The sequence below is a fragment of the Chiloscyllium plagiosum genome, unplaced genomic scaffold, assembly GCF_037043375.1.
Source record: "Chiloscyllium plagiosum isolate Xiang-an unplaced genomic scaffold, Cpla_swu_hap1 HiC_scaffold_17, whole genome shotgun sequence".
Taxonomy (NCBI): Eukaryota; Metazoa; Chordata; class Chondrichthyes; order Orectolobiformes; family Hemiscylliidae; genus Chiloscyllium; species Chiloscyllium plagiosum.
The window spans coordinates 562,880-580,476 of NW_028270155.1; the positions used below are offsets into that span (position 1 = coordinate 562,880).

At 46.3% G+C, this 17,597-nt stretch overlaps 1 protein-coding gene across 1 annotated transcript in view; it reads right to left on the reverse strand.

Annotated features, from left to right (window-relative positions):
• The window catches only part of utp4 (UTP4 small subunit processome component), a 71,427-nt gene that overhangs the window by 16,705 nt on the left and 37,125 nt on the right, over positions 1–17,597 (reverse strand). The window lies entirely within an intron of this gene.

Below are 17,597 nucleotides of genomic sequence, written 5' to 3' on the forward strand. Positions count from 1 at the left end.
ATTAGCAATAGGCAGCATGATTTTGTGCAGGGAAGGTTGTATCTCACAAATTTAATTGAGCTTTTTGAGGAAGTAACAAAGATGATTGGTGAGGGCATGGTGGTTAATGTCTATAAGGATTTTAGCAAGGCCTTTAACATAGCAGACTGATACAAAAAGTGAAGTCACATGGAATCTGCAGCTAACTGGTAAGATTGATGCAGAACTAGCTTATCACAGAAGACAGAGTGTAGCGGTAAAAGTATGGTTTTAATAACTGGAAATCTGTGACCAATGGTGCTCTTCAGGGATTAATGCTGCTGTAATATATATATAACCTAGGGGAGAATGTGGGAGGCCTAATCAGTAAGTGCAGATGACACAAAGGTTGGAAAGCTGCGGACAGTGAGGAGGATAGCCAGAGGATACAGCAGAATATGGATACGGAGGCATGGGCAGAAAATAGGAGATGGTGTTTAATTTGGACAAATGAGAGGTGATGCATTTTGGGAGATCTAATGCTGGTGGGAAGTATACAGGAAATGACTGAACCCTTAGAAGCATCAATTACAGAGGGGCCTAGGTGTGCAGGTCCACAATTCCCTGAGATATGAAAAGCAAGTTTTTCTACACAGAGGGTAGTAAGTGCCTGGAATGCACTGCCAGAGGAGGTAATGTAGGCAGGTATGGTAATTACATTTAAGAGGCATTTTGACAGGCAGGAAAGAATAGGCAGGAAATAGAAGGATACAGACTGGGTAGAGGCAAAACGTTTTGAGTTGAGGAAGGTGTGCTATGTTGGTGCTGTCTAGAGGACCAAATGGCCTGTTTTTGTGTTATACTGTTCTTTTACAAGTCTGTCATAATCTTGTACACTTAAATCCACTTCCTCTCTCCTGTGCTCCAAAAAAACCCCAACTTCTGCAACCTAATCACTTTGATTGAATGATTGATTTATTGTTATGTGTACCAAAGTACAGTGAAAAGCTTTGTTTACAATCAGTACAAGGCACAGGCAGATCATAGTAAGCAAAGATATAAAGATCAGAGTTTGTAAAAAGACTCAGAGACATACAGTTACATTTCACAGGGAGGCGCTAGGCAAGATCAATGTTAGGTCAGCATTATTTGAAGCTACAGAGTTTATTCATCAGTCTAATAATGGCCGGGAAGAAGTTGTTCCTGAACGTGCTGGTGCACATGTTCAGGCTTCTGTATCTTCTGCCTGAGGGAAGAGATTGTAGGAGATCATTGCTAGGGTGCGATGATGTTGGTAGCCTTTCCACAGCAGCGAGACATGTAAATGGGATCCATGGATGGAAGGTTGACTTCTGTGATGTTCTGGGCTGTGCATTCAACCTTTTGTTGTTTCTTACTGTCCTGGGCAGAGTAGTTGCCTTACCAGGTTGTTATGCACCCAGACAGTATGCTTTCAATGGTGCATCTGCAGAAGTTTGAGGGTCATTATGGAAATGCCAGATTTCCTGAGCTGCCTGAGGAAGAAGAGGTGTTGATGTGCCTTTTTGACCATTGTATCTAAGTGGGAAGTCCAAGAGAGGTTGTCGGTTATCGTCACTTAGAGGAACTTGATGCTTTCCACCCTCTCAACCTCAGTTCCAATGATGTAGATAGGGATTTGTTCTTCTCCTTTCTTTCTGAAGTTAATGATCAGTTCTTTAGTTTTGCTGATGTTGCGCCATGTCACTAAGCCCTTTATCTCCCTTCTGTATTTTGACTCGTCATTGTTAGATATCTGTCCTACTATGATGGCATTATCAGTGAACTTGTAAGTGGCATTTGTTTAGAATATGGCAACACAGTCTTGGGTGTACATGGAGAACAGTAGGGTGCTGAGGATGCATCCTTGGGGGGCTCCAGTCTTGAGTGTTATTGTGGAGGAGATGCTGTTATCTGTTTTCACTGATTGCAGTCGGTGGGTCAGAAAGCTGAGGAGCTATAATCCACAATTCCTTGAATCATTCTAGTTTTTTAAATTTACTCATTCATAAAACATGGTCGTTGCTGGCTGGCCAGCACTTATTGTCTATCCTTAGCTGCCCTTGAGAAGGTGTTTGTGAACTGCCTTCTTGAATTGCTGCAGTGCACTTGCTGTAGGTTGACCCACAATGCCCTTACCAACACCTCACCTCTGTCCAAGGCCCCAAAGGATCCTTCAACATCCGACCGAAATGTACCTGTACTTCCACACACATCAGCTACTGTATCTGTGCACCTAATGTGGTCTCCTCCACATCGGGGAGACAGGATGCCAACTTGTGGATCATATCAGAGGACATCTCTGGGACACCTGCACCAACCAACCCAACCACCCGTGACCGAACACTGTACCTCCCACTCCACCAAGGACATGCAGGTCCTGGGCCACTTCCATCACCAAACCCTACCATTCGACGCCGGGAGGAAGAACGCCTCATATTCTGCCTTGGGATCCTGTAATCACAGAGGATCAATGTGGATTTCACCAGTTTCCTCATTGACCCAGTGCCAGCGAAGAAACAGTGTTTATTTCCAAATCAGAATGGTGAATAGGTTGGAGGGAAACATGCAAGTGGTGGTATTTCCATGTATCTGCTTCCCTTATTTTTCTAGTTGGAAGTTGTCATAGGTTTAGAAGGTGCTATCTAAGGTGTTTTGGTGAATTTCTGCAGTGCATTTTGTGGATAGTACACATTGCTGCTACCAAACATCAGCGGTGGAGGGAGTGGACACTTGTGGGGGTGGTGCTAATCAAGCACGTGGCTTTGTCCTGAACAGTGTCAGGCTTCTTGAGTACCATTAAAGCTGCATCCATCCAGGCAAATGGGCAGTATTCCATCACACTCCTTATGGCTTGTGCTTTGTAAATGGTGGACAGGCTTTTGACGTCAGGCCATAACTAACTCCCTGGGAGAAGTGAGGACTGCAGATGCTGGAGATCAGAGTCAAGAGTGTGGTGCTGGAAAAGCACAGCAGGTCAGGCAGCATCTGAGGAGCAGGAGAATCGACATTTCAGGCATGAGCCCTTCTGAGCCGGTGGGGGCTGAGAGATAAATGGGAGGGGGTGGTTGGGCTGGGGGGTGGGAAGTAGCTAGGAAGGTGATAGGTAGATGAAGGTAGGGGGAGGTGAAAGGTCGGAGAAGAGGGTTGAATGGATAGGTGGGAAGGAAGATGGACAGGTCAAGAGGGCGGTGCCAAGTTGGAGGATTGAGCATGTAATAAGGTGGAGTGAGGGGAAATGAGGAAACTGGTAAAATCCACATTGATCCTCTGTGATTACAGGATCCCAAGGCAGAATATGAGGCGTTCTTCCTCCAGGCCTCAGATGGTAGGATTTGGCGATGGAAGTGGCCCAGGACCTGCATGTCCTTGGTGAAGTGGGAGGTACAGTGTTTGGCCATGGGTGGTTGGGTTGGTTGGTGCAGGTGTCCCAGAGATGAACTCTGAGATGATCCATAAGTTGGCATCCTGTCTCCCCAATGTAGAGGAGACCACATTAGGTGCACAGATACAGTAGCTGATGTGTGTGAAAGTACAGGCAAATTTCAGTTGGAGGTTGGAGGATCCTTTGGGGCCTTGGACAGAGGTGAGGTGTGGGTGCAGGTTTTGCACTTCTTGTGTTGGTAGGGTTAGATGCCAGGAGTGGGGTGAGGGCTAGTGGGGGCCATGTGGATCTGACAAGGGAGTCGTGCAGACCTCTCCATGTTGTGGTTCTGTTCGCCGAGCTGGAAGTTTTTGTTGCAAACGTTTCGTCCCCTGGCTAGGCGACATCATCAGTGCTTGGGAGCCTCCTGCGAAGCGCTTCTTTGATGTTTCCTCCGGTGTTTATAGTGGTCTGTCCCTGCCGCTTCCGGTTGTCAGTTTCAGCTGTACGCTGTAGTGGTTGGTATATTGGGTCCAGGTCGATGTGTTTGTTGATGGAGTTTGTGGATGAATGCCATGCCTCTAGGAATTCCCTGGCTGTTCTCTGTCTGGCTTGCCCTATGATAGTAGTGTTGTCCCAGTCGAATTCATGTTGCTTGTTGTCTGCGTGTGTGGCTACTAAGGATAGCTGGTCGTGTCGTTTCGTGGCTAGTTGATGTTCATGTATGCGGATTGTTAGCTGTCTTCCTGTTTGTCCTATATAGTGTTTAGTGCAGTCCTTGCATGGTATTTTGTACACTACATTAGTTTACAATGTGATGGTACAGAGAACACCGAACGGAGAATTCACTACAAGGGTATACAGGAAAGCCACACACACAGACCAAGTCCTAAACTATGAAAGTAACCACCCCAACACACACAAACGAAGCTGCATCAGGACACTATTCAAAAGGGCCACAACACACTGCAGTACACCAGGACTGCAAAAAGAAGAAGAGGAACACCAAGACAAGGTATTCGCCAAAAACAGATACCCGCGCAACTTCATCAACAGATGCCTAAGAGAAAGACCACGGAACGAGGACATACCACAACCCAAAGGACTAGCCACACTACCATACATCAGGAGCATCTCGGAACTGACAGCCAGACTACTGCGACCCCTAGGACTCATAACGGCACACAAACCAACAGCCACGCTCAGACAACAACTCACCAGAACGAAGGACCCGATACCCAACATGAGCAAGACGAATGTAGTGTACAAAATACCATGCAAGGACTGCACTAAACACTATATTGGACAAACAGGAAGACAGCTGACAATCCGCATACATGAACACCAACTAGCCACGAAACGACACGACCAGCTAACTGGACCACACCTCCTCCCACCCTGCCTCATGTAAAAATGCCATTCTTTATTCCCATTTCCTCCACCTCTGTCGCATCTGCTCCCAGGAGGACTAATTCCACCACAGAATATCCCAGTTGGTCTCCTTCTTCAAAGACTGCAACTTCCCCTCCCATGTGATCGACGATGCCCTCCAGTGCATCTCCTCCACTTCTTGCATCTCCACCCTTGAACCCCACCCCTCCAACCGCACAAGGATTGATCCCTCAGGTCCTTAACTTCTACTCCACCAACCTCTCAATACATAGCATCATCCTCCGCTACTTCTGCCACCTACAAACAGACCCTCCACCACAACAAATATATTTCCCTCCCCACTGCTGTCAGCATTTCGGAGAGACCATTCTCTCTGTGAATCCCTTGTTAGATCCATGCACCCCACCAGCCCACACCCCACTCCTAGCACCTCCACCTGCCAACGCAAGTGCAAAGCCTGCACCCTTACCTCACCCCTCACCTCCGTCTAAGGCCCCAAAGGATTCTTCCACATCAGACATAAATTTACCTGTACTTCCACACACATCATCTATTGTATCCGTTGCACCTGATATAGTCTCCTGTACATCGGGAGACAGGACGCCAACTTGCAGATCGTTTCAGAGAACATCTCTGGGACACCCAACACAATCACCTGTGGCCAAACATTTCAACATGCAGGTCCTGGACCCCCTCCATCGCCAAACCCTTACCACCTGATGCCTGGAGGAAGAATGCCTCATCTTCCACCTTGGGACCCTGCAACCACATGGGATCAAAGTGGATTTCACCCGTTTCCTCAGTTCCCCTTCCCCCACCTTATCCCAGTTCCAACCTCCAACTTGGCACCGCCCTCTTGACCTGTCCATCTTCCTTCCCACCTATTCATTTCACCCTCCTCTCCGACCTACCACCCCCTCCCGGCATTCATCTACCAATCACATTCCCAGCTACCTCCCCCCTCCCCCCCCAATTTATCCCTCAGCACCTGGCCCACAAGCCTCATTCCTGATGAGGGGTTTATGTCCAAAACATAGATTCTCCTGCTCCTTGGATGCTACCTGATTTGCTGTGCTTTTCCAGCACCACACTCTCGACCATGAGTTATTCCCTGAAGCATTCCTAGCCTCTGACCTGATCTTGTAGCCACTGGGTTTATTTGCTGAGTCCAGTTGAGTTTCTGGTCAATGGTAACACCAAGGATATTGACAGTGGCGGATTCAGTGATGGTTACACCATTGAATGTCATGGAGTGGAGGTTAGATTGTCTCTCTTTCATGATGGGCATTGCCTGGCATTTGTGTTGCATGAGTATTTCTTGCCACTTGTTCCGACAATACCAGGCTTGGGCTGACCTTGTTGCATTCGGACATGTACTGCTTCAGTATCTGAGGAGTTGCAAATGACCTCATGATGGAAGGAAGGTCATCGATGAAGCAGCTGAACATGGTTGAGCCTAGGATATTACCCTGAGGAATTCCTGCAGAGATGTCCTGGAGGTGAAATGACCTAACCCCCGACAATCACAATCATCTTCTTAAAGCCCCCCTGATGAAGGGCTTATGCTCGAAACATCGATTCTCCTGCTCCTCGGATACTGCCTGACCTGCTGTTCAAAGTTTGTGAGAAGATTTGTAGCTCGGGTGCTCGTTGTTGTGGTTCTGTTCGCCGAGCTGGGAATTTGTGTTGCAGACGTTTCGTCCCCTGTCTAGGTGACATCCTCAGTGCTTGGGAGCCTCCTGTGAAGCGCTTCTTTGATCTTTCCTCTGGCATTTGTAGTGGTTTGAATCTGCCGCTACCGTTTGTCAGTTCCAGCTGTCTGCTGCAGTGGTCGGTATATTGGGTCCAGGTCGATGTGCTTATTCAATCAATCAATAAGCACATCGACCTGGACCCAATATACCGACCACTGCAGCGGACAGCTGGAACTGACAACTGGAAGCAGCAGATTCAAACCACTACAAATGCCAGAGGAAAGATCACAGAAGCGCTTCACAGTAGGCTTCCAAGCACGGAGGATGTCACCTAGACAGGGGACGAAACGTCTGCAACACAAATGACCTGCTGTGCTTTTCCAGCACCACACTCCTGACCATCTTCTTAGGTCAGGTATGACCCCAACCAGAGAGAGAGTTTACCCCATTTCTCACTGATTCTCATTTTGCTCGGGTTCTTTGATGCCACACTTAGTCAAAGCAGCCTTGACGTTAAAGGCCATTACTCCCACCTTACCTCTAGAATTCAATTCTTCTGTCCATGTTTGAACTAAGGCTGGAATGAGTTAGGGAGCTGAATGGCCCTGGCAGAACCCAAACTGGGTGTCAGTGAGCAGTTTATTGCTCAGCAGATGCTGCTTCATAGCATTATTGATGACATCTTCCATCACTTTACTGGTGATTGAGAGCAGAGTGATGGGGCAGTAATCGACTGCGTTGGATTTGTCCTGCTTTTGTGTACAGGACATATCCTGGCAATTTTCCATATTATTGAGGAGATGCCAGTACTGAGAGAGCTTGGCTAAGGGAGTGGCAAGTTTTGGAGCAGAAGTCTTCAGTACTATTGCCGGAACTTTGTTAGGACCCATAGCCTTTGCACTGTCCATTTCCCACAACCATTTCTTACACCCATGGAGTGAATTAAATTTGCTGAAAACTAGTATTGGTATTGCTGGGAACTACTGGAGGAATTTGAAATGAATCATCATTTGGCATTTCTGGATGATGATTGCTGCAAATGTTTCAGCCTTTTGCACTGATGTGTAAGGTTCTTCCATCATTGAGGTGAGGGATATTGTGGAATCTTCTCCAATAGTGAGTTGCTTAATTGTCCACCACTGTTCACACCTGGATGTGGCAGGACTGCAGAGCTTAGATATGACCCAACTGTTGTAGGATCATAACACAGAAGCATAGAAAACCTAATCTGCACCCTCTCTAAGATGCTCACATCCTGCCTAAAGTGTAGTGATCAGAAATTGTTGTAATATTCATTTATGTTCTAACCAATTCTTTGTAAAGATTCAACATAACATCTCTATGTGATTCGTTCCTCTTTTTATGATGTCCAACATCCCATTGGCCTGGGTAACCAAACTCTCAATATTTCTTTCAACAATCTCTGTTCCTTTGCAGCTGCACAGTCTTCAGAATTATGTCATTCATTTCATAGACAATAGATGCAGGAGTAGGCCATTCTGCCCTTCGAGTCTGCACCACCATTCATTATGATCATGGGTGATCATCCTCAATCAGTATCCTGTTCCTGCCTTATCCCCATAACCCTTGATTCCATTATCCTTAAGAGCTCTATCCAACTCTTTCTTGAAAGTATCCAGAGACTGGGCCTCCACAGCCTTCTGGGGCAGAGCATTCCACACACCCACCACTCTCTGGGTGAAGAAGTTTCTCCTCAACTCTGTTCTAAGTGGCCTCCCCCTTATTTTTAAGCTGTGTCCTCTGGTTTGGGACTCACCCATCAGCGGAAACATGCTTCCTGCCTCCAGAGTGTCCAATCCTTTAATAATCTTATACGTCTCAATCAGATCCCCTCTCAGCCTTCTAAACTCAAGCGTATACAAGCCCAGTCGCTCCAATCTTTCAACGTAAGATAGTCCCGCCATTCCGGGAATTGACCTCGTGAACCTATGCTGCACTCCCTCAATAGCCAGAATGTCTTTCCTCAAATTTGGAGACCAAACTGCACACAATATTCCAGGTGCGGTCTCACCAGGGCCCTGTACAGCTGCAGAAGGACCTCTTTGCTTCTACACTCGATTCCTCTTGTTATGAAGGCCAGCATGCTATTAGCCTTCTTCACTGCCTGCTGTCCCTGCATGCTTGCTTTTATTGACTGATGTACAAGAACACCTAAATCTCTTTGTACTGCCCCTTTACCTAACTTGATTCCATTTAGGTAGTAATCTGCCTTCCTATTCTTGCCAAAGTGGATAACCACACATTTATCCACATTAAACTGCATCTGCCATGCATCCGTCCACTCACCTAGCCTGTCCAGGTCACCCTGTATTCTCCTAACATCATCCTCACAATTCACCCTGCCACCCAGCTTTGTGTCATCAGCAAATTTGCTAATATTACTTTTAATACCTTTATCTATAGCATTAACGTATATTGTAAAAAGCTGCTGTACCAGCACTGATCCCTGTGGTACCCCACTGGTCACCGCCTGCCATTCTGAAAGGGAGCCGTTTATCACGACTTTGTTTCCTGTCAGCCAACCAATTTTCAATCCATGTCAGTATTTTGCCCCTAACACCATGTGCCCTAATTTTGCTCACTAACCTCCTATGTGGGACTTTATCAAAGGTTTTCTGAAAGTCCAAGTATACTACATCTACTGGATCTCCCTTGTCCATCTTCAGAGTTACATCCTCAAAAAATTCCATAAGATTAGTCAAGCATGATTTCGCCTTCATAAATCCATGCTGACTCTGACCTATCCTGTTATTGCTATCCAGATGTGTCATAATTTCATCCTTTATAATTGACTCCAGCATTTTTCCCACCCCTGAGTTCAGACTAACTGGCCTATAATTCTCTGTTTTTTCTCTCCCTCCTTTCTTAAAAAGTGGTACAACATTAGCCACCCTCCAATCCGCAGGAACTGATCCTGAATCTATAGAACATTGGAAAATGATCACCAACGCATCCACGATTTCTAGAGCCACCTCCTTCAGTACCCTGGCATGTAGACCATCAGGTGCTGGGGACTTATCAGCCTTCAGACCGAACAGTCTCTCCAACACCATTTCCTGCCTAATATAAATTCCCTTCAGTTCAGGTCCTTCAGCCACTATTAACTCTGGGAGATTGGTCGTGCCTTCCCCAGTGAAGACAGATCTAAAGTACCAATTCAATTCTTCTGCCATTTCTTTGTTCCCCGTAATAAATTCACCCGTTTCTGTCTTCAAGGGCCCAATTTTAGTCTTAACCATTTTTTTTCTTTTCACATACCTAAAAAAGCCTTTACTATCCTCCTTTATATTTTTGGCCAGTTTACCTTCGTACCTTATTTTTTCTTTGCATATTTCCTTTTTAGTTATCCTCTGTTGTTCTTTAAAAGCTTCCCAGTCCTCCGATTTCCCACTCATCTTTGCTATGTTATACTTTTTCCCTTTTGTCTTTATATGGTCCTCAACTTCCCTCGTCAGCCACGGCCACTCCTGCCTTCCCTTAGGATCTTTCTTCCTTTTTGGAATGAACTGATCCTGCATCTTCTGCATTATACCCAGAAATACCTGCCATTATTGTTCCACTGCCATCCCTGCTTGGGTATTGCACCATTGAACTTTGGCCAGCTCCTCCCTCATAGCTCCATAGTTCCCTTTGTTCAACTGAAATATTGTCACTTCCGATTCTAACCTCTCCCTTTCAAACTGCAGATTAAAGCTGATTGTATTATGGTCACTCCCTCCTAATGGCTCCTTTACTTCGAGGTCCCTGATCAAATCCGGTTCATTGCACAGCACCAGATCCAGAATTGCTTTCTCCCTGGTAGGCTCCAGTACAAGCTGTTCTAAGTATCCATCTCAGAGGCACTCCACAAAGTCCCTTTCTTGGGGTCCAGTACCATTCTGATTCTCCCAGTCTACCTGCATGTTGAAATCCCCCATAACAACTGTAGTAATATCTTTGCAACAGGCCAATTTTAGCTCCTTATTCAACTTACACACTACATTCAGGCTACTGTTTGGGGGCCTGTAGATAACTACCATTAGGGTCTCTCTACCCTTAGAATTTCTCAGCTCTATCCAAACTGACTCTACATCCCCCGATTCTAGGTTCCCCCATGCAAGGGACTGAATTTCATTCCTTACCAACAGGCCACCCCACCCCCTCTGCCAGTCAGTCTGTCCTTATGATAGCATGTATAGCCTCGAATATTCATTTCCCAGGCCCTGTCCACCTGAAGCCACGTCTCAGTTGTCCACACAACATTGTAACTGCCAATTTCGAAATGAGCCTCAAGCTCATCCACCTTATTTCTAATGCTTCGTGCATTCATATATAATATTTTTAATTTGTTACTCCCCTCACCCTTCCTCTCAATCCCTATTTCACCTCACCTTACGGCATGATCCTTTTTTGAGTTTTCAGCTCCATTGATTCCGTTGTCTTTCTTGACTTCTCTTGTTCTAACTTTCCCTTTAACTTCCTTCTTAAATTTCCAGTTTGTCCCCTCCCCCCACTATTTAATTTAAACGCAACTGTGTTGCAGTGGCAAACCGACCTGCCAGAATGCTGGTTCCTCATCTATTAAGGTGCAACCCCTCCCTCTTGTATAATTTATCCTTACCGCTAAACATAGCCCAGTGATCCAAGAATTTAAATCCTTGCTTCCTGCATCACTTCCCCAGCCACACATTCAAGTCCATTATCTCCCTGTTCCTGTCCTCTCCAATCCGAGGAACTGGAAGCAAACCGGAGATAACCACCTTGAATGTTCTGCTTTTCAGCCTTAGAACATAGAACATAGAAGAATACAGCGCAGTACAGGCCCTTTGGCCCTCGATGTTGCGCCGATCCAAGCCCACCTAACCTACACTAGCCCACTATCCTCCATATGCCTATCCAATGCCCGCTTAAATGCCCATAATGACGGAGAGTCCACCACTACTACTGGCAGGGCATTCCATGAACTCACGACTCGCTGAGTAAAGAACCTACCCCTAACATCTGTCCTATACCTACCCCCCTTAATTTAAAGCTATGCCCCCTTGTAATAGCTGACTCCATACGTGGAAAAAGATTCTCACTGTCGACCCTATCTAAACCCCTAATCATCTTGTACACCTCTATCAAGTCACCCCTAAACCTTCTTTTTTCCAATGAAAACAACCCCAAGTGCCTCAGCCTTTCCTCATACGATCTTCCTACCATACCAGGCAACATCCTGGTAAACCTGCTCTGCACCCGTTCCAGTGCCTCCACATCCTTCCTATAGTATGGCGACCAAAACTGCACACAATACTCCAGATGTGGCCGCACCAGAGTCTTATACAACTGCTACATGACCTCAGGACTCCGGAACTCAATTCCTCTACCAATAAAAGCCAGTATGCCATATGCCTTCTTCACCGCACTATTTACCTGGGTGGCAACTTTCAAAGATCCCTCTGCTCATCCACACTACCAAGTATCCGACCATTAGCCCAGTACCCCATCTTTTTGTTACTCTTACCAAAGTGAATCACCTCACACTTAGCTACATTGAACTCCATTTGCCACCTTTCTGCCCAGTTCTGCAGCTTATCTATATCCCGCTGTAACCTGCCACATCCTTCCTCACTGTCTACAACTCCTCCGACTTTCATATCATCCGCAAACTTGCTCACCCAACCTTCTAACCCCTCCTCCAGGTCATTTATAAAAATGACAAACAGCAATGGTCCCAAAACAGATCCTTGCGGAACACCGCTAGTGACGGAACTCCAAGATGAACTTTTGCCATCAACTACTACCCTCTGTTTCTTCCAGCCAGCCAACCCCTAATCCAAACCTCCAACTCACCCTCAATGCCATACCTCCGTATTTTTTGCAGTAGTCTACCTTATCAAACGCCTTACTAAAATCCATATACACCATATCTACCGCTTTCCCCTCGTTCACCTCCTTAGTCACCTTCTCAAAGAATGCAATAAGGTTTGTGAGGCACGACCTGCCCTTCACAAAACCATGATGACTATCCTTGATCACATTATTCCTATCCAGATGTTCATAAATCCTATCCCTTACAATTCTCTCTAAGATTTTGCCCACAACAGAAGTGAGACTCACCAGCCTATAGTTACTAGGGTTATCCCTACTCCCCTTCTTGAACAAGGGAACCACATTTGCTCGCCTCCAGTCTTCTGGCACTACTCCTGTAGACAAAGAGGACATAAAAATCAAGGTCAATGGCTCTGCAATCTCCTCCCTTGCTTCCCAGAGAATCCTAGGATAAATGCCATCAGGCCCAGGGGACTTATCTATTATCACCCTTTCCAGAATTTCCAACACCTCTTCTCTACATACCTCAAAGCCATCCATTCTACTTAATTGTGACTCAGTATTCACATTGACAACAATGTCCTGTTCCTGAGTGAATACTGACAAAAAGTATTCATTCAGTGTCTCCCCAATCTCTTCAGCCTCCACACGCAACTTCCCACTACTATCCTTGACTGGACCTATTCCTACCCTAGTCATTCTTTTATTCCTGACATACCTATAGAAAGCCTTAGGGTTTTCCCTAATCCTACCAACTAAGGATCTTTCATGTCCCCTCCTTGCTGCTCTTAGCTCTCTCTTCAGGTCCTTCCTGGCTACTTTAGAACTCTCAATCGCCCCAATTGAACCTTCACGCCTCATCTTTACATAGGCCGCCCTCTTCCATTTAACAAGGGATTCCAATTCCTTATTAAACCACGGCTCCCTCACACGACCCTTTACTCCCTGCCTGACGGGTACATACTTATCAAGGACACTCAATAGTTGCTCCCTGAACAAGCTCCACATATCAATTACGCCCTTGCCTTGAAGCTTACCTTTCCAAGCCACACATCCTAAGTCATGCCTCACCGCATCATAATTTCCCTGCCCCCAGCTATAACTCTTGCCCTGTAGTGCACACTTATCCCTCTCCATCACTAGAGTAAAAGTCACCGAATTGTGGTCACTGTCCCCAAAGTGCTCACCTACCTCTAATTCTAACACCTGGCCTGGTTCGTTACCCAGAACCAAATCCAGTATGGCCTCACCTCTTGTTGGCCTATCTACATATTGTGTCAGGAAACCCTCCTGCACACATTGGACAAACACTGACCCATCTAACGAACTTGAGCTATAGCGTTCCCAATCAATATCAGGAAAGTTAAAGTCCCCCATAACAACCACCCTATTACTTTCACTCTTCTCTTGAATCATCCTCGCAATCCTTTCTTCTACATTTCTAGGACTATTAGGAGGCCTGTAAAAAAACTCCTAACAGGGTGACCTCACCTTTCCTATTCCTAACCTCAGCCCAAACTACCTCAGATGGCGAGTCTTCATCCCTTGTCCTTTCCACAGCTGTAATGCTATCTTTGACAAGCAATGCCACACCTCCCCCTCTTTTACCCCCACCTCTGACCCTACTAAAACATTTAAACCCTGGGACCTGCAACAGCCAATCCTGTCCCTGTTCTACCCATGTCTCCGTAATAGCCACAACATCGAAGTCCCAGGTACCAACCCACGCTGCAAGTTCACCTACCTTATTTCGTATACTTCTTGCATTGAAGTATACACACTTCAAGCCACTTTCCTGTTTACAGGCACCCTCCTTTGAAATTGATGCCATGTTCCTAACCTCCCTACACTCCAGGTCCTGCACCCTAAAGCTACAGTCTGGGTTCCCATGCCCCTGCAGAGTTAGTTTAAACCACCCCCAAGAGCACTAGCAAACCTCCCACCAAGGATACTGGTGCCCCTCAGGTTCAGGTGTAGACCATCCTGTTTATAGAGGTCCCACCTTCCCCAGAAAGAACCCCAGTTATCCAAAAACCGGAATCCCTCCCTCCTGCACCATCCCTGTAGCCACGCATTTAACTGTTCTCTCTCCCTATTCCTCGACTCTCTATCACGTGGCACGGGTAACAAACCAGAGACAACAACTCTGTTTGTTCTAACTCCGAGCTTCCAACCTAGCTCCCTGAAAGCCTGCCTAACATCCTCAGCCCTCCTCCTACCTACGTCGTTGGTGCCAATGTGGACCACGACTTCGGGCTGCTCCCCCTCCCCCTTAAGGACCCGGAAAACACGATCAGAGACATCACGTACCCTTGCACCTGGGAGGCAACATACCAAACGTGAGTTTCTCTCGTTCCCACAAAACCGCCTATCTGTGCTCCGAACTATCGAGTCCCCAATTACTACAGCTCTGCTCTTCTCCACCCTTCCCTTCTGAGTAACGGGGACAGGCTCCGTGCCAGAGGCTTGAGCCCCGTTACTTACCCCTGGTAAGTCCCCCCCCCCCACAAGTATCCAAAACGGTATACTTGTTCTTGAGGGGAACGGCCGCAGGGGGTCCCTGCACTGGCTGCTTCCTCCCAGTCCCCCTCACTGTCACCCATCTATCTGCAATCTTTGGAGTTACTACTTCCCTAAAGCTCCGATCTATGACCCCCTCTGCCTCCCGAATGATCCCAAGTTCATCCAACTCCAGCTCCAGTTCCCTAACACGGTCTTGGAGGAGCTGGAGATGGGTGCACTTCCTGCAAGTGTAATCAGCAGGGACGTCCATGGCATCCCTCACCTCAAACATGTTGCAAGAGGAACATTGCACTGCCTTCACTGCCATCCCTCTGAAAGTAACCTTCAGAGTTCTCTGAAGTCCCGCTGTAGAATGTCCCTCCTTTTCTTCCCGACAGCATTTGTGCCAACATGCATTTTCTGGCTCTTCACCTTCGTCCTTGGGGATTTCCTGCACCCTGACTGTGATGTCCTTAATCCTGGCACCATCCGCAAATCCCGCCTGTTGCCGCAGAAACCCCTTTCAGTCCCTCTCACTATGGAGTCCCCTATTACCACAGCTCTATGTGATGTCTGACTCCTCAGCTCTGCCTCCACGCCAATTTCTGATTGGCAGACCTGACCGCCTCTCGGACTGGCAGTGACGTCTGTCTCTACAGTTTCTAAGAGATTCAACCTGTTTCTGACAGGTACTTCTCTTGGGGTCTCTTGCACTCTTCTCATCTCTGCCTTCCTCATCGTCTTTTCCCTTCTACTCTCTTCTGGTATGCTCGGTGTAATAACCTCGCTGAAGGTCCTGTCCAGAAAGATCTCGTTCTCTCGGATGAGCCTGAGGTCATCTAGTTCTTTCTTAAGTGCTGCAATATGCTCTGTCAGAAGCTGAACGTGTACACCCTTTCCGCAGTTATACAAGCCAGCTACACCAGAGTCCCTAACCTCTCACATCATGCATGCAGTCCACAGAATCAGCTTGGCAGTCATGTCTTCACCCTCTTCAACTGTGGTGTAATCACTTCTCTCAACTTCTTCCTATCGCTTTATCAAAATACATCACTTTACACTTAAGACTCATAGGGATGTACAGTATGGAAAAAGACCCATCGGTCCAACCCGTCCATGCCGACCAGATATCCCAACCCAATCTAGTCCCACCTGCCAGCACCAGACCCATATCCCTCCAAACCCTTCCTATTCATATACCCATTCAGATGCCTCTTAAATGATGCAATTGTACCAGCCTCCACCACTTCCTCTGGCAGCTCATTCCATACACGTACCACCCTCTGTGTGAAAAAGTTGCCCCTTTTGCCTCTTTTATATCTTTCCCCTCTCATCCTAAACCTATGCCCTCTAGTTCTGGACTCCATGAACCCAGGGAAAAGACCTTGTCTCCTTACCCTAAATTCCAAATGATACTTGTTTGTCTATTCTAATGCTAAGTCCAATTGCAATCAATTGCTATTATCCTCACTGTCAGACATATCTCCAAGTTTATCATCAAATTTTGAAATTTTACCCTGTTTTAAAAAATTGTTGGAAAAGCTCCGCAGGTCAAGGGAGGTTAGTCAAGCATCTGTGGAGAGAAATCAGAGTTAACATTTCAGGTTGAGTGTCCCTTCCTCAGAACCTCACTTGACCTGCTGAGCATTTCCAACAATTTCTATTTTTATCTCTGATTTACAGTATCCACAGTTTTCTTGGTTTTTAGTTCGGATTGTCATTGGGCACACAGAATGACTCATTTGTGCGTACTGGAAGCTACACATGTTCACACATTCTTTGTAGGAGACAAGAATTTATTCATATCTTGCTGCTTTTTGCCCTTACTGCAATGGTTACAGTGATGTCAATCCCTGTTGCATTTTGCATACCAATACTCGAATCAGAGGATACCTACCTGTTTAGGTTTAATCACTGTGGGGCGGCACAGTGGCACCGTGGTTAGCACTGCTGCCTCACAGCACCCAGGTTCGATTCCAGCCTCAGGCAGCTGTCTGTGTGAAGTTTGCACATTTTCCTCGTGTCTGTGTGGGTTTCCTCTGGGTGCTCCAGTTTCCTCCCACAATCCAAAGATGTGCAGGTTAGGTGAAATGGCCATGCTAAATTCCCCATAGTGTTCAGGGATATGTCGGTTAGGTGCATGGGTCAGGGGTAAATGTAGGAGAATGGGTCTGGGTGGGATACTCTTCAGAGGGCCGGTGTGGACTTGTCCGGCCAAAGAGTCTGTTTACACACAGTACGGATTCTAATTAATCAGCGAACCAAGATTGACAGTTAACAGTTCCCACTAATTTGCCATGATAATCAACAGTCTTCTTGTGCTCTATAAATTGCTTTCCTTTCCTAAATCTGGTTTTCGCACATCAGTCCTGATTAGTGCAAGATGAAAACATACACATCAAAAAGCAGTGATTCCAGCAGTGATCCTTGAGAACATACTGTTTCCCATCCTCCAGTCTGATAAACAATCCTTTACCACAGTTCCCTGTTTAGTTTGAAGCCAATTTTGTATCTAAGCGGACATTGACTCTCCTCAATTTTGTTAAATGTTATTTTTACAAAGACTTTCTAAAAATTAATTTCGACAACATTCACTGCACTACCTTCATCAACCTGTTACTTCAAGAAAAATAAATTAAGGTTAGTCAAGCATAGTCCAGCTTTTACAAATCTATACTGCTTAAAGTAACTCAAACTACTCCAAGCACCTGTTCTTCTACCCTCTGAATGTTTATAAAACCTTATGCACCATTTATCCACTGCTAATTATAAACTGACCCCAGCCTGTATCTGTTAGCAATAATAGAGGCTCATTACTACAGTTTCCCAATCCCCTCCTGCAAACATTTACAGAC